Genomic DNA, 20,486 nt, shown 5'->3' with positions numbered 1-20,486 from the left:
AGAGAAAGTTTTCCAGAAAGGAGGCATAACATTGTACTTTATAGAAATGGAAATAAAGGCATTAGTTTGAACAATCCTCTATGTTACTTTGGTTGTAAAGTTTGGATCCTAAGATTGTCTAAGACCTCTAAGATCCAATTATAATGAAAAATGTATAGCTTCAGTTTTCAAAATTAAAGTTATTGACCCTGACAATGCAATTTTGCTATACAAGTATCCAGCAACCATTTGCAACCTATTGGAATGAGAATCAAAACAGTTTCCTCATATTCCTTCCACTTCAATTCTAATCCTAATCTTTAGCCCCAAATTAGTTTCCAGAGACTTTTGTAACAAAAAAAGTTGACTCAGAATTTAAGAAATCATGCTATTAACGTATATGGTTTTCAACAATTTTAAAATAAAGCAGTTTGCATAATCAATATAACTTTATAACTTTTAAAAACACAAAAGCCACTAGAAATGAGGACAATAGGGGCACCTTGGTGACTCAGTTGGTTGAGCATCGGACTCTTGGTTTCTGGAGGGGTCGTGATCCCAAGGTGGTGGGGCTCTACACTGAACATGGAGCCTGCTTGGGATTCTCTCTCCTCCTCTGGCCCTCTCCCCTGCTCTCTCTCCCTCTCTCTCTCTCTCTCTCTCTCTAAAAAAAAAAAAAAAAAAAAATTAAAGTCAAGACAATAAGGATTGATGCTATTTCTTTCCTTTATGTTTTCAGCACTCGTTTTATAGGACACGGACCATACATTGTTTTTCGGGTGTTGAAATATTTTACTAGCACAACCAGTTTTCCAATAATCCGCTTCGGTTGATTTAATGTTTATTTATTTTTGAGAGAGACAGAGTGTAAGCGGGGGAGGGCAGAGAGAGAGGGAGACACAGAATCTGAAGCAGGCTCCAGGCTTCACACCCCCCCCCCCTTCCTTTGGCCAGAACGTATATCCAGAATAGTTTTTAAGCAAAACGTGTTTAAGGACCTCGGTTACTCTTGCTACGTACCCCCTTCCCCCAAACGGTTGGAGAGATCGGGGCTCCGCAATTCTCTTTAAGTATTGCTGTCCTGGGGCTTTGCGAAGATTATTTAACAACCCAGGTAACTAGTAACTTTCCGTTGTATACCTTTAATAATTGAGAGGGGGCATCCGCAGCTCAGAAATCGAATCCACCCCAGCTGCGCTGGAGTGAGAGCGTCCTCCCACGGACGGGGGTGGGGGGGCGTGTCGGGAAAGAAAGAGGACACCTCTCCGCGGCCGCCCCGGCGGCGGGCCGGGAGCCCGGCCTTCCCGGCGTGCCCCGCGCGCCGTGGGGACTCTTAATGTGAAGCGCTGGGTGACTCAGCCGCGTGGCCGCGCCGGCCAGGGTGGGGGGCGCGCGCCGCTGCGGCACGGCCGGTCCCCGCGGCGGCTCCTCGCGGCGGCTCCTCGCGGCGCGGTGTGCGCGCGCCTCCCGGGCGGGTTCGGGCCCCGAGCGCGAGAGCGCGGCGGGAGCGTCAGGTAAGTGGCGGCGCGGGCACCCGGTAGGGCGAGTGTGGCGGCGGGCAGGGCCCGGACTCTGCCTCTGTGGCGGGGGGAGAGGGGCATCTCCTCGGGCCGCCGAGTCGGACCCCAGTTGAAAGGCCGCGGGGGACTGAAATCCCCGCGACGAAAAATGTCCGCAAGCGGGTTTCGGGCGCCGGTTTTCGTGCCGAGGATAAAGTCTTACAGTCCGGAGAAGGGGGTGGCACCTTCTCAGGAAATCGCGAGCGCAGCCGTGGGGACAGCTGAAGTGTAACTTGACTGTTTTCTGCAGGCCTGTGGTGCTTTCGTCCCGCCGGCAGAGAAATGACGATAAAGCCCCGAGTGTTTCCTGATAACGCGTTTGCAGACGCGTTTTTGTTGGTTGGTGGGTTGGGTTCTGGCAGTGAGTCGAACTCTTTACAAATTAGGTAGTTGGTCGCACTTCTCATCAAACTCTGCCTGAAGCGGAGAGTGCGTTTTTGCTCGCACTCCACCCCTGCTTCCGAGTCTTCTCTGCCGCTGGCTTTTCGTTAGTAGCTCTGAGTGCAGAAGCGCCGGGCAGAGCATCTGGGTGATCTTTTCTTTCAAGTGAAACCATGCTCTTTATAGCAGTGACTTCAGGTTTACAAGCCTCGTTCTGCACTACCAACAAACCTCTTCGATTTTGGACTGTGTGATTCTTAATTGAAAAGTTCCTGCGTTGAACCGGTTTGTTTTTAAACACGAAGCCAATGAAGAAACACAATGGGATAAACAAGGCCGTGGAGGAACTGGTTAACCAGTTGGTGAAAATGCATTTTCCAGGTCCTTCCATTGTGCCCCCGTTAGCTGTTGAGCAACTAGCTGCGGCTGCGTTAGTTAACCTGCGAGACGGAGGGTTTTTTTTTTTTTAATGGTCCCCCAAAACAAAGTGGTGTAGTCGAACGTAAAGAATCCGGAGTCCAAAGAACCTCACCTCAATCCCTCCCACCCCCTCATCCCCCATTTCTGGGGCAGTGGTTCACTAGTGTAAGTTTGCTCATAAAAATGCCAGTACCACTCCCAGAATTTGGGTTCTAGAGATCTGTGATGGGTCCCTGAAACTGCACTTTAAGCAGGCACCCCCTTCCTTGGTCTGTTATACCACACTTTAAGAAACACCACCTTGGGGCTGCCCTGAGAATTTTTAGAACTGCCCAACTCCCTTACCCCTTTGTTGATTTACTCTCCCTTCAGTCCTAAGCCAAGAAGCCGGCTTCTCCAGTGGGAAACTTAAGAAAAGGTAGGGCTTTCTTGGACTCTGACACCAGGCTAGGAAATGACTTCCATACACGTTCTGATACTGCCTTGGTGGGTTAGAGATAGCCAGCGCCTATTAATCTGTGCTTTTTCCTTCTGGGGGCTGCTTCGAGTATCAGAATTTAAGCAACACCATTAGGCCACATCTTCTCATCCCAGTCTGACCATTAGAACCAGGGCAGCCAGTGCCGTGTAATTCCTGTGGCCTTGAGTCCTCAGAGTTCATGGTACCTAGCAGCACGGGTAGCATTTATGAGGGCTTTCAGGTCAGATGACCTCTCATTCAGTCATCAGATACCCGGGTAATGCCTGTTTTGTGCAAAGCCCTGGAGGAGGCCACTTGAGCAACAACATTGCAAAGATGGCACACGGTTGCATTGCTTCCTTGAGACGAAAATGAGGACTGAGTAACCTGTGCTGCTGAAAGCTTCTTCTGTTTCTTAGATCCTCTTGAGATAGATACGAAGGGGTGAGGTTAGAGTTAGGTGGTTTGACATTTTTCTGGTTTTGGTGTCTCTTTTTTGGTCTCCTCTCATTAATCTCTTTCTGTTGGCTTACAGAATGTCAGTGTCTTTCCTTCTGTAGCCCTGGGCTTCCTGATTACCGTGCCTTCCCTCTGCCCCTGAATCTGACCATGCCTGTCCCTACTTGGCTAACTGGAGTAAAAAGTTTAGGGAAGTTGTTGGAATGCTGAATGACCTCTTGCGGGAAGACCCAGAATCATGGAAATCAGAGGCTTTGAGATCTAAGGAAACCTATTACAAACTTACATAGTGGAGTCCTCATCTTTCAGGTAAAGAATCTGAGCGATGAGGTGGCAGAGGAAAGGACTCCTGGCTCCTAGCTGAGTGTTCTTCCACTAAATCATCTCAAGACAAATGCTTCAAAAATGGAAAAGGTTGAGAGAAATTCAGTTATAAGTAGATGAAGAAAATGGAAAGACTTCCACATGACTACAAAAGTAGTGTTTTCTGGAAAAATGGAGATTGAACGAGAATGTGATCTAAACATACAAATCATGAAGAGTGGGAGTACTAAAATAAGGACTCTGAAGCTGGAAATAAGTAGTAAAAGTTCAAATAAAAGCAAAAAGTTACCTTGTACTCCCCAGAGACATTACAAACTTAGTATTTTTTTTAAAAATTCAGTTAAGGGGCGCCTGGGTGGCTCAGTCGGTTAAGTGGCCGACTTCGGCTCAGGTCATGATCTCGCGGTCCGTGAGTTCGAGCCCCGCGTCGGGCTCTGTGCTGACAGCTCAGAGCCCGGAGCCTGTTTCGGATTCTGTGTCTCCCTCTCTCTGACCCTCCCCTGTTCATGCTCTGTCTCTCTCTGTCTCAAAAATAAATAAACGTTTAAAAATAAAAATTAAAAAAAAAATTCAGTTAAGCTTAAGATACTGGTGAATTTTTATTAAATAGTAGATGTTTGAGCAATGTCCAGAATGTTTTGAAGTTGTCACATAACTGTACTGTTGTCCTTATCGAAGTTACTAAGTATTCTGTGGGAGACAGAATATAAAACTGATATAATCTGGTTAAATATATTTTCTTGAGGGAAATGAGGTTATTGGGGTAGTATATGCATTTCTGGAAGGTAGAAGGAAAGGGGTATGTATGCAAAAAGAACCTTTTGGTATTTTTGCTTGCAGTCCCCAAGTTAAATATTATTGGATTGTCCTTGTATATTCATGAAAGAATTAGAAGAGTCAGTGCTTAATAATTAGACATTATTATGTGCCAGACACTGTACTAAATGCTTTACATCCGTTCTTGTATTATCTCCATTTTATAGTCAAGGAATCTAAGATACAAACAGCTTAAGTTTGCCCAGAGTCTGTTCAGACTTAAATCTGCCTGCCTCCAAAGGCATTAAGATTTATGCTCACTTCATTGGGTAGTAGTTAAGAATGTGGTAATTGAAGCCAGGCTTTCCTGAGTTCAAATCCTGGCGCCTTTATTTATTAACTTGGATAAAATACTCCTCAGTTTCTATGTCCCTGAAATAGAGATTGTCATAGGTACCTACCTCAGAGGGTTATTAGGGATGAATTAATTTATGGAAAGAGCTTAGAACTGTGCCTGACACATAGTACATTCTCAGGAAATAAATGTTGGCTTTGGTTTTGTTTGTTTGTTTTTTAAATTTTATTTCAAGGTATTCTTTAGATTCAGATTGTGCTTTCTACTCAGGCTTTATGATAAGTATAGATGTAAACTTTATCTCTGTTCTTACTAAAACGGGGGAACCTTGCTAAAATTTTGGAAAATACTGGATACAAATAGTGCAAAGATCTGTGACTGGGACCAGAGGGTTTGGTTTCTATTTGTTTCCTAGAGAAGGTTGTAAGGATCAGATGAAGTAACAAATACAAATAAAATTTAAATTGTATATGCTATGCAAATGAGAAATACTTATTAAAATTAGAGAGCAAAGTTGCAGTATATTATTGAGATTATTAAAAGAACATTTTTCCTTTAAAACAGGTAGTGATCTATAGCTCTATATGAAGATCACAATCTGTACCATAAAATCATCTAAGATTCCTTCCATGTGTTTGTTCTAAATCTCTTTTTTGGTGGTAGAGCATGAAATAGAATTTTTGCAGTTGTTTCTGTATATAAGTTTGCTAGGACTACCTAAAAAGTACCACAGACTAACTTAACCAACAGAAATTTTTTTCCTACAATTCTGGAGGCTGGAAGTCTGAGATCAAGATGTCTGCAGGATTGGTTTCTTCTGAGGCCTCCCTCCCTCCTTGGCTTATAAATGGTTGCTTCTTAGTGTGTCTCCTGTGGGCTTCCCTCTGTGTGTGTCTCTTCATGTCCTCTTCTTAAAAGTCATACTGAACTAATGACTTCACCCTAATGACTTCATTATCTCTTTAAAATCTTACTTTCCAAACACTCACATTCTGAGGATTTAGGAGTTGGGACTTCAACATCAGAATTTTGAGGGGAACACATTTTTTAGCTCATAACAGTCTGTTTAGAGAATTATATGCCAGGTAATCACAGTGCTCCATTGCCCTCATTGTTGAGTGCCCCGGGGCTGAAGCAACGTCCTTTATCCTGTGCCTGCCTACCTATCCTACCTTCCACCCGTTACTTAGAACCATGCTTGCAGTTGAGTACCCTAAGAAACACATGCCTCTGCATGAAATCATTGCATTTGGATTTAAAGCAAATTATTGTCATCCTGTCAAATAATCTGCTTAAGAAACTATTCCACATATTTTAGCCTAATAAATTCCTTATTTGTTTCGTAAGCATATTTGTTCTTTCATCTAAATTGAAAAATTTCAAAATCTCTTATGTAGTAATATTTTCTTTCTCTTAAACTGTCTTAAGCTTTAAAAAAAAAAGTTCTGGGGCGCCTGGGTGGCTCAGTCAGTTAAGCATCCGACTTCAACTCAGGTCACGATCTCGTGGTCCATGAGTTCGAGCCTTGCGTTGGGCTCTGGGCTGTTGGCTCAGAGCCTGGAGCCTGCTTCCGATTCTGTGTCTCCCTCTCTCTCTGCCCCTCCCTCGTTCATGCTCTGTCTCAAAAATAAATAAACGTTAAAAAAAACATTTTCTTGAAGAGGTCCCTGTTTTTACAGAGAATGTTTTCCTTTTTTCCCATTTTAGAAGTAGTAACACTTAGAGACTCAGGAGTATTCAATAAAATACAATTTAAAAACACATATGATGAGCCTATAATTAAGGGAGAATAATTAATATGTTCAGTCTTTTTTCCATGAATATATTTATTCTAACCTGCCTTTTTTAAACCTAATAAATCATACTGTTTACTGCTGTTTTAGTTATTAATCTAAAACATTTCTTATTAGTCTTTAATGTGGTAAATTATATTTTTATATTAATTTTAGAATGTTAAGCCAACCTTATAGTGTATTATCCCTTTTTATGTATCTGGATTTGATTTTTTTTAATAATGTTTAGGATTTTTGTGCTTATGTTTATAAGAGAAAATAACCTCAGAAAATGAATTGGAAAATATTCTTCCTTTTTCTATTCTCAGGAAGAGTTTGTAGAAGATTAATGTAGTTTCTTCCTTAAAGATGTGGAAGAATTTGCTAGTCAGGCCATTTGGTCCTAGAGTTTTCTTTATGGAAAGGTTCTAGTTATGGATTATGGTTCTCTGTGTGTATACGTGACAATAATATATGTCATCTATATATAAATACATATATATGTTAAGATAGTTATCATGGAGTTGGCCTATAGGATTGTGGCCGTCAGGAAGGGCAGGTTGGAATTCTGAACTGTTGAGGCTGCAATCCACAGTTGAATTTCTTCTTTCTCAGAGAACCTTAGTTCTGCTCTTATAGCCTTTCAATTGACTGGATCAGGCCCACTCAGATTATCTAGGATAATCTTCCTTAATTGAAGTGATTATAGACTTTAATCACATCTGCCACATACTTTCACAGTGATACCTAGATTAGTGTCTCATTGACCTAGGACTGTAGGCTAAGCAAGTTTACATATGAAACTGACCATCACAGCTTCTCTCCGGTCTAGTCTTGGCTCCCTTACTAGTTGTTTGATGCCTTCAAGCAGTTGTTTTTTCTGCTTTACCCATTTTTCTGAAGGGTGTATTATTCCAGGGGATAGGACTAAAACTAAGCATGGAAGACATGGTGGGTGTGGGGAGGAAAGCAGACTTTGGCTCAACCCAAGAAGAAGAAAAATGTTTCCCCAAGGATTGCTTTCCAGCTTTTTGAGTGAGCAAACCAAGAGACTTTTTATTTTTGGATATTTTTAGTTAGGTTACACTGAACTGGTAGAAGTGTTTTTTAGTCCTAGGTGATTGGGATCCAGATTTTTTGAGATTCATGATTGGTAAAATTATGGGGGAAGAGATTGGAAGCCCATTTAAAAAGAAATCTGGCCATGATTTTCTGTCACCATTCTTTCATAAAAGAAAAAGCATTTAATATCAAAAAAGAATTACAGGTGTAACTTAGGTACAAAGGATAGTCCTTCTCAAGAAAACATAACACTAATATATACTGTAATCCTTCACATTTCAATATTTTTGAAATCCTGATGTATATTAAAATCACATATGTATCTAATATGCTAGTGTTTCTTTTTCCTAAAAAGCTATTAGCGGATTGATGATGTCTCGGTCAGTGTCAAGTGTCTTTGAACTGGAGTAATTTGTGTGTGTGTGTGTGTGTGTGTGTGTGTGCGTGCGCGTGCGCTGCACTGTTATAATTTCTGCTAAGTATTCAGGAAAAACTTTGACACTAATTGGTACTGGGCCTTGAACCATCTCACACAATGATTTTGGATTGTCTCCAGAGTTTTCAACATGATCTATAGCTATAGTACTGATCCATGGGTCTGTCCGCAAGACCTTCATATACACACTTTCTTGCCATACACACACTTAGCTTTTTCCTGTAAAATGGCCTACTCTGTTGACTAATACATCTTTAAATTTTTTAATTGCACTGGCTTGTACTGTTCTTTTCAAGACCTTATTGCTAATAGCATATTGCTTTGATATTTCCTGGAAGTTTGTATAAGTAATCTTTAACAGCTTGTGTATCTCTTCCTTTATAGGATTTTAGGTTTTTAGCAAGCAGAAGAGTGTCCTGGACATTAGGGAACTCACCCCAGAGATGCCATAATATGTTGACTGGCTTTTTCTTAGGAGTCATAGACTTTGCCTGATCTGTTATGTGCCATGGATTGTTCTTAGCATAAAGGTGTCACTAGCATGACCATAACTCGTTGAATCCAATCAAAAGATGGAAACACCGTGTGTAGAAATGACAGAATTTCATTTATCCAGTTTTTAGGTAATACAGAAGTCCTCTCCTAGCAACTATTTAAACAGAAAAGGTGCTAGATATGCCCACTATTGGCACAGAAAGGTTGTATGCCCAAGCCGTAGATCTTGGGCTTGGAATTATATTTCTAAACCTATACAGTTTACGTAGAAATCGTGAAGTAAATCAGCCCTATAAGGAGAGGTAACATAACATGATGGTAACAGTAGACTGTGAAGCCAGAAGCCTGGGTTTGAAGCCTGGCGCCACTATTTATTAGCTGTGTGACTGTGAGAACTTTCCTTAGGCTCTTTCTTCCTCAGTTTCCTCACCTATAAAGTGAGGGTAATAATGGCACCTACTTCATAAAATTCTGTGACTATTAAATAACATTTATAAAGGACTTAGAACCATATGTGATACGAGATATGTGTGAATAAAGTTTATGGCCATCTGTACTTAAGATGTAGGGCTTGTAGTAATTTGACATATTGAATAGCCTCAGCTGATTAATTTGTGATCCTAATGTAAAATGTGTTCTTGAGTAATTAGGTTTTAGATTCAATTATTAATTTAAGGATGTAAGAAAACTTTGCTGTTTAAATATTTAAGAACTTCTTGAGATACACTAGAATTCATCAGTTTCACTTTTTAGATTTACCAGTTTTTTCATTACTTGAAGATTTGCTTGGTAGGCAATCAAAGTGCTAGAACAAAAAAAGAAAATACGTTAAGATTGTAGATATAGTTTGAAATCTTTGATGGAAACACAAAACTTAGGATAGTGGTTATAGGGGATTCAACTGTATTGTCATATTTTGTATTTTAAACTGGGTGGTAAGTATAGATTTTTTATTATATTGTTTAAATCTTTTTGTTTCCAGTATAGTAGTTTTTTTTTTAACTTGATAAATTTGTAACAGAAAGTAAGGGCAGTCTTAGTTACAAGTTGAACACAAGGTCTTAAGTCTTAATTTAAATCCAAGTAACTATAATATAGCCTCTTGGTGCATAAAACCTGTTCTTGGATGTAAGGTATATTGACAAAAAGGTACTGAGGGCAGTAAATTGGGGATGTCAAGTAGAAAAGACAGGAAAATCTGTCCGAGCAATTATGATCTTGTCACTACTGTCGTTGTGCTTTTATCTGCCTGCCTGTTAGCCTGGCCTCAGCAGTTCATAGGGGAGAAGGAAAGAAAAGGGAAGGAATCAGCTCCAGCCTTTCCATGGAATTGGCATGTCCTCTTCTCTCCTGCATCTCTTCTCTCATTGTGGCTTTCTTCCAAGATAGAAGAAATGAGGAACAGAAGTGGTTCTGCCAATAGACGTCTTTGAATTTTATGTCTTCTCCAACTTGTGCGGTTTTTTGCCTTAAATTCTATTTTGTAGGCTATTAATACAGCTTCACCAGCTCTCTTTTGGGTATGTCTCTCTTTCCATCCTTTGCCCATTTTTCTGTTGGGTTAGTTTCATGCATTTTTATAACCCCTCATTGAATATTGTGATAACTCTGTGTAGTATGTTGCAAATACGATTTTTCAAATCTATTTTTTATAGGATCTCTTGCCATACAAAAGTTTTTAGTTTCTTGTTTTTGGGAGGGGGTTTGTAATCACATGTGTCTTTCTCTTCTTTTTTAGCTTTTGGGTTTTTGGTCCTGATTATAAAGGCCTCTCTACCCCAAGATTGTAAGTCTCCTAGAATATTCTTCAAAAAGAATATTGTTGTGCTTCAGTCTCTCATCCATGAAATGAAAGATTATACTAAATCATTTGTTCCCAAACATAGCTAGTCTACAGGATCACCTGAGGAGCTTATTAAAAATTCATTCTCAGATCCTACCCTAGACTTACTGAATCAGAATCTCTGGGGAATGGGGCCCAAGAATATGTTTTTAATAGGTTCTTCTATGTAACTCTGATTATCAGTTAGACCTGAGAACCACTGGACAATATAATCACTTAGGTCTCTTATTCCAAAAATGCCACTTTTCTGTTTTGTATAACTCTCGTGTTTTGATTTTTCTCAACTAGATTGTAAGCTCTTTGTATGAAGGGAGGACTATGTCTTAAGTACTACCCTTCTTGACAATAACCTATTGAGATCCTGTTATTTCACACTTAGACAATTCCAATAGCCTCTTCTTTTAACTATTCCAGTCCATCTGTGGCTGTATTTATCTTGAAGCATTTATCTTCAAACATATTGAACATGAGCCTTCCATATGTAAAAACTTTGGCTACAAGACAAAATTCTATTTTACTTTATAATTCAAGGCCCCCATAAGTTGGCTCCATCGTGTTTTTCAACTTCCCCAGGGCCAGTATGTATAGTCGTCTAAGTTGTGCATTGTATAGCTTCTTAGATGATGGTATACATGGGGTTCCCTGGAGTTGTATGATATGATGGTGAACCTGATTTCCCCACCCTTTCACATTAACCCTTCACTCTAGCCTGATTAGTCTCCCACCCACCCCATTTTATGTAGTAATAAAGCCTTGTTCACTTTTACTTTCCTGCCTGTTCTATGCCATCTGCACTATCTGGCCTGCCCTTTCCTCTTTTCTCTACCAAAGTTCTACATATTAACATCTGCAGAGTGGAGTATTACATAGTAATAAAAAGAATGAGGCTGGTTTCTAATCACTCCTTTGGAGTGAATTCCAGGATATATTGTTAAGTAAAAATAGCAAAGGACAGGATTGGATATGGTGTTCCATCTTTTGTATAAGAAAAAGAGGAATTAAGAATTTATATGTATATACACATTTTATCCTAATTTCTTCAAAGAGAAACATGAAGGATAAACAGAAATTAATAAAACTGGTTATCTGTAGGGAATAGATGGGGAAAGATTGGAGGGAAAAGGGAAGGGAAAAACACTTCTCTCAACATTCCTTTCTGGTAACACTGTAACTTAAACCATGTAAATGTTTTACATAGTAAGTGTAGAGAGAAATAAACCTAACCTATAGGACATACAGAGAAAAAATAACTTGAACATATCATACTGATAATACATCAGGGAAGAATCATCAGTAGATTGCCAAAAGGACAAAAGGACAAAAAGAACTGCCCCCCCCCCCCCCGCCGTAGACTTAAAACTTAGTATGTTTATTGTGAGTAATAATGTTGATATTATAATTTTGAAACTAGTTTATGAACCAAGATTTTCATTGTAAGGGAAAAGATGCTAATATAAAGAAAAACTATAGTGTTGAATTTGAGTTGAAAGTATCAGTGTAAATTCTTGCTTGTTTAAAAAAAAACAAAAAAGTCCCCAGCTTTATCTACTGAAATGGCCTAGAAGCAGTGACAACCCAGTAGCTGTGAGGACAGTTAGTGCTCAGATCCTGATTTATAAATGCCATTGCCCACTGAAAGGAACAAAGGCTCCTGGCAAAGTGGCTGATTCCAGGTCTGGGGCAGAGATGGTAAAAGGTGCGCTTGGAGAAATCTTACGCCGGAAGTAGCCTCAAAAGCACATAGAATTGTGTTAAAATGACAGACAGTGGCTTGAAGAGAACTCCACTAGCCATATCTGGGACAGTTTAAACCAAAAATTGGGGACAGTTTTAAAAAAAATCATGGTAATGGATTATTATAATACACTAGATTAAAACAAATCTTTGAGTTCATAATGATACTTAAAAGGGAGAAATAAAGGAAAGGTGTAGAAATAGTTGCACTTCATGGAAGGCTGCTATACAGTAGATGTAGGAGGAACAACACAGTTAGCCCTCATTTTGTAGTCCCAAATGTAATAACTGACTCAGGCAAGAATCATCAGTAGATTGCCAAAACCACTGGGTGAAAGGTTATTGGGAGAGTATTACATCTCTCTTTACAGCGGGGAGAGATCTATAGTCACCATTTAACCAAGTGGCCAAGCTTTTCCCCTATAGTAGGGTATGGTGGCGTTATGTCTCTAATGTGATGGCATTTGGAAGGATACAGCTGCCATCTGTGTAGTATTCTTGTTGAGACACATAGGAGAAAATTTTTTACTTGTGTGGAAACAGATCCAGGATGTTGGAACTGACCTAGTCTCTTGTAAAATGTAAATTTCATTTTAAAAAAAAGATGGAGGGAGGGACTATACGAGGTTAAAAAATTTGGGACAACTAGGGGCACATGGGTGGCTCAGTTGGTTAAGCTTCTGAGCGGCTTAGGTCATGATCTCACAGTCCATGGGTTTGAGCCCCGTGTTGGGCTCTGTGCTGACAGCTCAGAGCCTGGGGCCTGCTTAGGACTCATTCTCATATTCTCTCTCTCTCTCTCTCTCTCTCTCTCTCTCTCTCTCTCTGTCTCTGTCTCTCTTCCCCCCACTCGTACTCTGTCTCTCTCTCTCTCTCTCTCTCTCAAAAATAAATAAAACATTTAAAAAAATGCAAGAAACAAGCCTTAATTATGGATCCCCAGAAAAGTCTATAAAAGAAAATATGAAACCAAATTAGTAAATTTGATTATGGATTATGTGTTGAGATTATGGAATTGTCCATTTTCTTAGATGTGAAAATGGTACTGTTGTGTTTTGTAGGGGAATGTTGTAATTCTTAGACTGTGCATACTGAAGTATTAGGGATGAAGTGTGATATCTGTAATTCTCAGGTGATTTGGAAAATCTGTGGAGGGGGAAGGAATGCAAAGTGCACCCAAATGAGGCAGGATGATCATTGGTAAATCTGAGGGGTATACACCTGTGTACTGATTGTAATGATTTTTCTATTTTCCTGAAGATTTGAAGTGTCCAAAAACTGGGGAGAAAATCTCTTCAGAGCCCTGTATAGATTTTGTCTGATAAAGACTTCCTTTTCCCAAGCACACCAGCTAGAGGTGATTTTCTCATATGAATTTTTATGACTTTTATGTTTCTTTTATGATCCCCAAACCTAAATGCATATGAGAGCCGCCTAAGTTGACTTTTTAGAAAAAATTACGAACTGCTGGACCCCACAATGAGCCTATGTTAATATACTCTGGGAAGATAGGCCTGACAATCAAACCAAGGGTTAGAACCGCTTATTCTGTATGTATTAGTTAAATTTATTTATCTTTTTCACATATTCCCACCTAACCAGCATGGGAGCTTAGGATCAGCCCTGAAGGTGTTCCACAGTCCTTTGCCCCTTTTTGCTGGCACGGTGTTATGTGTGTTCCACACAGTAGATGTTTGGTAAATACATGCTGACTATATATGTTTGCTAATTTGTTGACAGTCTGAAGAGGTTACCAGAAACTTCTCTAAATTCTGAGAGATTAAAATAACCTAGCTGATAAAAGTGCTTAGTCAATTCAAAAGATTCATTTGAAAGCTGTCTAGGTTTTAGTTATAAAATTAGAGGTTTGGTTTACAAAAATAACATGTCTGTTATCGGTAAATATTTGAAATTAAGAGTTACCAGTGGAATCATAAATGAATTTCATTACCTCTGCAAACAGACATATTCAGAATCCAGTACTTAACAAAAAAATACAGATACACAGATAAATAAAGGGGTTGTTAGTATTGGAATTGAAATGAGGGATAATGTGGTAGCTAGGTAATAATGCAAAAAAGGAGAAACAAGCAGAGATTAAAACTTTTATGAGTATGATTTTTATAAGCTTGAAGCTAGGTTTGAATATATGAATAATAGTAACAGCTAACAATTTTTCAGTGTTTACCATATGCCACAGATCGTACTTGATCTGAAGTATTTGTGATCCCTAAAATAGCTCTTCCAAATAGATGGTATTATTAATTTACAGATGAGAAAATGGAATCTCAAGAAGTTAGTCATGTGCCCAGATTCACGTAGCTAATAAGTGGTGGAATCACAAACCAAACTATTTAGTCTAGCTTCAAAGCACTTGCTGGCAAATATGGGAGAGGCAAGATAGGGTATGGTTAAATATAGCTTCCCTTAATTTGAGACTTTGTGAAGAAATGGTATGGTAAATGGGAAAACATTTTATAGCATCAGTTCTTTGAAAAGAAATCTAAACAAGGGGCGCCTGGGTGGCTCAGTCAGTTGAGCGTCCGACTTCGGCTCAGGTCATGATCTCGCAGTCTGTGAGTTCGAGCCCCATGTCAGGCTCTGTGCTGACAGCTCAGAGCCTGGAGCCTGCTTCAGATTCTGTGTCTCCCTCCCTCTTTGCCCCTCCCCTGCTCATGCTCTCTCTCTCTCTGTCAAAAATAAACATTAAAAAAAAAATTAAAAAGAAATCTAAACAAGATAAAGCAGTTAGGGGAGAAGGGTTGATGTTTACTAGGGGTTAAACAGTTGCATAGGCTCATAGGGAGAGTATATAAGGAGGGCATGTACTGACCAGTATTCAAGAAGTACAGTATCATAAGTTCTTTTTCTGCACAGAAGCAGTCTTCTGGTGTAGCTGCAATATTAACCTAGACTGCATAATCTATCTTTAATCCATATAATGTATTTGTATGTGTTAAAATAGCTGAAGTAAACTTACGTTTTACTTTTGAATTAAAAATTTGATTAAACATTGTCTCAACAATAAACAGCAAAATTAGTATTAATAGTTTCAGTTATCCATACATTTTTAATATTTCATTGGAATGAGTTATGGCAGTTATCTTTTTAGGTAAAGCAAGTTTTTACTTCCTATAAAAAAAGAACAAACAGGGGCACCTGGCTGGCTCAGTTGGTGGAGCATGCAACTCTTGATCTCAGGGTTGTGGGTTTGAGTCCCACGTTGGGTGTAGAGATTGCTTAAAAAATGAAATCTTTAGGGCACCTGGGTGGTTCAGTTGGCTAAGCATCTGACTCTTGATTTAGGCTCAGGTCATGATTTCATAGTTCGTGGGCTCGAGCCCCATTTCGGAATCTGCCCTGACAGTGCAGAACCTGCTTGGGATTCTCTCTCCCTCTCTGTCTGCCCCTCCCCTGCTTGCTCTTTCTCTCTCAAAAATAAATAAATAAACGTTTAAAAAATACTAAAATAAAATCTTTTAAAAAAAGGAACAAAGCTACATTCTGGGTAACAAACTAGTACAGAGAATCTGTGTACAACCTCTATCCATTAAATGTAATGTTCTAGGACTCTTATCACAGTAATTCTAAATTAATAAAATATATTACTCATTGAAGAAAAAACATAAATAGTTCAGACATAATTTTAAAAGTCAGAAGAAAACATTTCCCTGTTGACAACTTAGAAATATCATTTTAGAACTTCCAGATAAGTGACATAGAAAAATGATGGCAAGATTGTTAAACTGAAATTATACATGACATTGGCACAGAAATAGATGAATCAGTGGAACAGAGTGTAAAAACCAGGTCAAGCATTTATCATATGTCAGTATTTGATGAAGGTGACACCTCAAATCAGTATGGAAAAAATGGACTCTTCAGAATACATTAACGCAGTTAATTGGTTAACCATTTGAATTTTGGTAGATCCCTATCTCATGCTATATACAAAACAGATTCTATATGGGTTAAAGATTATATAAAAAAAGAAACAATAAAACACAAAATCAGTTGAGTGAAATTTGGTATAACCATGTAACAGAATAATATGTACCATTGAAAATGATGTAAGAGTGTGATTATTGACCTACAGCCAAAATCATGTTATGTTGAGAAATGTAGCATAGTATTTACAGAATTTCAAATTGTGAAAAATAAAAAAATATTTATGTGTTTATGCTTAGGAAATTCTGGAAGAAGAATTATGGGTGATTTTTGTCTTTTCGGTATTTCTGCCAGGAACAATAAACCTGTACTACCTGTGTGCAGGATTATTCTTTGTTTTTTAAAATTCTGCAGGACTAAAAAAGCTAAAGAAAAGACAGTTTGACGATAGAAGAGGAGGATGTGGTATCTTCCTGAGGAGAAAAATGGAAAGACACAGAAGGTCAAGTGCAAATGAAGTTAGGCAACTGAGGCAAAAAATAATTTGTAGAATTCCAGAAACAGTACACGGTGTGATTTCACTGAATCAAAATGACAAAGGTAACTGAAATCAGTAGAATCATACAATAAAACATAGTAAGTATATCCAAAAGTGGAGGATGAGCATGATGAGCTTAGAGAGCTAAATAAATGCTAACTAAGCAGTTGTTCAAGGGAGATTCACATCAATCTCCGCGTTTATCACTTGTCTTTTGTATAGTGCTTCGTGATTTTTGAGAGCTTTTCCGTGCATCCTATTTGAGAAAGGTTTGTCTAGCTTAGTAATGGCAGGTACCATCCTCTGTTTTTATGGATGAAAACAATGAAGCTTATAGAATGTTTTGGTGACATGGCTAGTTAATAATGAAGCCAAAGTCAGAACCTGCTTTGCTTATCTTGTGGGTGGTCTTGTACGATTATACCTTGTTCTCTCACAGACATCCAGGGAAATGAGAGCAAGTCATGGGAAATATCCAGTGATTCTAGTCAAGCCTGAAAAACTGGATGTGAATAGATCATGGCTATTACCTAATACCTACCCAGCAGGGTTGTCTTTCCCCACCCACTCAAAACTTCTAAGGCTTTCAAAGGTGAAATTTTAGAAGTATCGATGAAAGTTTTAAGTGAACTATGATAGCTCATTTTAATGTAATTTTATCAGATTAGCAAAGATGAAGAAAACTGAAACGCTGTTAGCAAGGGTTCTAGAGAATGGATGCTCCATGCTGCTGGAAAGAGTTTAAACTGGTATATTTATAGAGGACAGTCTGGCAGTACCTATCAAAACTTAAAAATTATTTACTTTTTTCCATATCTGTTTTACTTCTAGGAGTTTATTCCAAGAATATAGTGGGGAGATGCCCAGAGTTAACATGTGCAAAGAGTTCACAGCTTTGTTGATTTTTAAAGTATTGCTGTCTTTGTATATTGACTGAAATTTTTTCAGTGAGTACTTAATGGCTTTTATAAGTAGTGAAGTACTAACAATGCTATTTCATGGAAAAATATAACCATTCTATTACAGGATTCTTACATTACTACCATAACTCCTACATGTTAAGAACAGCAGCTATGACCCTGGATATTACTGACTTTCTCTTTCATTTGTGACAAACAATAGTTCTATAATCAGTAATGGATGAAAGGCAAGATGGTTCGGGGGAAGCAGTGTGATTGGATGGAAAGAATATGGGAATCCAAGAACCTAAGTTTAGAATCTACCTTTGCCTCTTAGCTAGAGTTAGGATTTGGGGCAAATTGGCTAACCTCTCTAAAACTTGATTTCCATCCCCACCCCCAGTTTGAGTGAGGATAATTAAAGCATCTCTCCTGGGGTTGTTTCAGTACCAAATAGATTAGGTTTGTAAAATTTCTTTGTAGACTCTCTGATTTGGGAATAAAACAATAATCAACGTTTATTGAATGTTACGTGCCAGGCATTGTACTAAGTGCTGATTTACTCCTTATATCAACCCGGTGTGGCTAACAGTTACTTCCTTTTTGTCAAGTGAGGAAATTGAGACTCAGATTTAGGAACCTGCACAGGGCCACAGTTATAAAAAGTAGAGCCATAATGGAAGATCACACTTGGAGAGAAATGTACCAAGAGATCTCTAAGAAGTTATTCATGCCTCACCAGTCTGCCAGAGTTCAAGGAGGTACATACATGTGAAGGGAGGACCCAGTGGAAATAATTTACTAACAGGGGTCTCTTTCTTTGCTCATGTAAACAGCTAAATTCTTATGGGTTGAGAAACAATGTAGGAAACTCTGATATTTAGAATGTTAAGAATAGAGTTTATATGGGCTTAAGACTGGAATGGTCTTATTCAGTATTCTTAGAAATAATCTGGAAAAAGGAAAACCAGAATTCCTTAAATAGAAGACTGAATTTCTTCTGAGATTGGAACATTAGGGTCATACTTGCAAAGGGGGTGAATAGAACATGACAGAAAAGCTTCAATAGAAGTTGTTTCAAAATATATATACCCAGAGGGGCATCTGGGTGGCTCAGTTGGTTAAGCGTCCGACTCTTGATTTCAGCTCAGGTCATGATCTCGCATTTTATGAGTTCAAGCCCGCATCCAGCTCTGCACGGACAGTGCAGAGCCTTCTTGGGATTCTCTCTCTCTTCCTCTCCTCTGTGCCCTTCTCCGTGCTCTCTCTCTCTCTCTCTCTCAAAATAAATACAAACTTTGGGGGAAAAAAAACATACACCCAGAGTACATTGCGAAAATGGTAACCTCTTTGCTACCAGTTAATGATATCTTAGAAGGTGATCATGTAGATATTTTAGATTATCTTCTACCTCTCTTGTCTCCCACTGCCCTCACTGTTACCCTTCTGGCTATCACCCGAGAATGTATGTGAAGCAAAATGGAAAATCTGTTCACCTTTAATAGAAAACATTAGCAGGGTTATTACTATGCATAAATAGAAAAACATAATGTAACTAGGCCAAAGTCAATGATAGGTGATTAAAATAGTTAAAGGAACATAGTGGTTTTTACATAAGAATGGACAGAGGGCCTCAGTTGGGTTAAGCCTCCGACTTCGGCTCAGGTCATAATCACACGGTTTGTGAGTTTGAGCCCTGTGTCGGGCTCTGTGCTGACAGCTTAGAGCCTGGAGCATGCTTCGGATTCTGTGTCTCCCTCCCCCTCTCTCTGCCCCTCCCATGCTCATGCTCTGTCTCTCAATGATAAATAAACATTAAAAAAAAATTTTTTTTAAAGAACAGATGGAAAAGACTGGGATTTGTTTGAAATGAAGGTTTGGCACAGATGTGACTACTTTCTAAATCTGATTTCTAGAGTACAGGTGAAGGGTAGATTGGTTTATGTAGCAAATTCTGTGGCATCCTACCTTATCACCACCCAGATTACTCTGAAGTTATTAAAAAAAAAAAAAAAAAAAGGATACTACCTTTTAAAAGATCATACCCTTGTGGGATGCCTGAGTGGCTCACTCAGTTAAGTGTCTCTTGATTTCAGCTCAGGTCATGATCTCCCGGTTTATGAGATTGAACCCCTGTGCAGAGCCTGCTTGGGATCTCTCTCTCTCTTTCTCTCTTTGCCCCTGTCCTGCTTTGCACATGCGTGCTTGGATGCTCTCAAATTAAAAAAAAAAAAAAAAAAATCATACCTTTGTACCATTAACAGTCTGAAAGCATTATGCTTTTGAGATAGATCCATATTAGGGTTGTTTGCCCCTGACCACTTTACAACTAGATTTTAAAATCTATTCAAAAAATGTTGACTAGTTCAGTGGCAAGATATTGAACTTAATGGCACAGTGATCCATGTAATTATCTTACATTCTTCAGAGATAATTGGTTAGAGGAAATTGCAAGTAAGAAAAAAATACATAGACATTATCTAGAGGTTATTTTGGATTAATACTCGAGATGATTATGTTCTAAGGAGAAACTGTGGTGTGTCCATTTTAAGGTGTAAGGAATATGTGGAGATACTTCCACCATCAAAGATTGTATGTAAATTTTCCAAGATGGGAGATTATGATGCTGTTCCAGGTCAGCAAAATGAAGACTTAACAAAGAATGGGCCTTCATGTGAGGTCTATGATATAAATAATAAATATATTTGCGTAGTTCTTTACAGTGTATAAAAATGCTCTCCCATACTGTGTGGAAGTGAAGCTTCAGCCAGCTTGTTGGATGTTAAGTTTTCTCTGCTTAATGGCTATATAGTCTGAGTTCTGTTATTAATATATTTCTGACTCCTAGTTCTTTTCTGAAGCAGTCTCTTCATTTACTGTTAAGTGTGCCAGGGGGTGTCATGATCCTTTAGTTTTCGTAATTGTATGTTGCTGTGACTTTTAGGACTGTGTTTTGACCAAAGATAGTTTTGTAGCAATAGAGACTATATTATTGAAGTGCTTTGCTTATTTATTTTTTCCTTTTTCCTAGATCTGTTCTAAGGACCAAGATTCATTTGGGGGATGGTTACAGAATTGAACCATGATAGGCATTGAAAACATAAATTCAAAGTTGAATGAAACACC

At 38.8% G+C, this 20,486-nt stretch overlaps 1 protein-coding gene across 1 annotated transcript in view; it reads left to right on the top strand.

Annotated features, from left to right (window-relative positions):
- Positions 1-1,379: 1,379 nt before the first annotated feature.
- Positions 1,380-20,486, top strand: part of KCTD20 (potassium channel tetramerization domain containing 20) — a 37,193-nt gene continuing 18,086 nt past the window's right edge. The window contains exon 1 of the mRNA XM_019456938.2: positions 1,380-1,493. The gene's annotated coding sequence lies outside the window, so the exon portion shown is untranslated. The remainder of the gene's footprint in view (positions 1,494-20,486) is intronic.

Source organism: Panthera pardus, unplaced genomic scaffold (assembly GCF_024362965.1).
Source record: "Panthera pardus isolate Hobbes unplaced genomic scaffold, ASM2436296v1 HiC_scaffold_17, whole genome shotgun sequence".
Classification (NCBI taxonomy): Eukaryota; Metazoa; Chordata; class Mammalia; order Carnivora; family Felidae; genus Panthera; species Panthera pardus.
This window is presented reverse-complemented; position numbering and strand designations above follow the sequence as displayed.